Here is a 716-nt window from a genome sequence, read left to right as displayed (position 1 = left end):
GATTGTAATCCTCTTCATGGCTAATATATGAAGCTCAGGTTAGCCTAAAAAAAGAGACGTGTATGTTGCCGTCAAAAGGTGAGGGGAGCGGGTGCGAGCACTAGACCAAGCCTGGCTTAATAGAAATGGTCGCCCCTTCCTTTCCAGCTAGCTAGGCCAAGAGCCTGTCGATGGCCAGCTAGAGCCTGGCTAAGAGGCATGTTCATAACCAAACACACCCATATAAGTCCCAAACAAGTTCGGGTAGGCTAGAGTTAAAACCCAGCAGAAGCCATCAAAGTTCAGGCACGTGAATAATTGTTTTCCAAGCACTCCTATCTAAGACTAATTTAAAAAAAAATACAAAGAGAGACGATGCTTACCGAGAGAATTTGAGAACCGCTTCTCCCACTGGGTCCGTTAATGCCAACCTCGTTCGAGGGATGCCAATTTGGTTCATCCTCTACTCACATCCAATCTGGTTGGCTTGTCTGCTACACAAGAAGGGAAAGGCTGTGTGCGGGTCCCTATAGCGACGTTGCAACTCCTGCATTCAACACTTTCAAGAGAGAGCAGTCCCCGCCATCCTGGTTGCTGCGGAGCCGGGGTTTAAAAAAAAACTTTCACCAGCTAAGTTCTAGAGGCAGGGGAAAATTATGTGCCGGCGCTTAGACAAACAGGCCCTGTGAATTCGTTCAACTTGAAATTACAGAGCCATGCTGCAGGACTGCTGTTGC

The sequence above is a fragment of the Miscanthus floridulus genome, chromosome 18 (assembly GCF_019320115.1).
Source record: "Miscanthus floridulus cultivar M001 chromosome 18, ASM1932011v1, whole genome shotgun sequence".
Classification (NCBI taxonomy): Eukaryota; Viridiplantae; Streptophyta; class Magnoliopsida; order Poales; family Poaceae; genus Miscanthus; species Miscanthus floridulus.
This window is presented reverse-complemented; position numbering follows the sequence as displayed.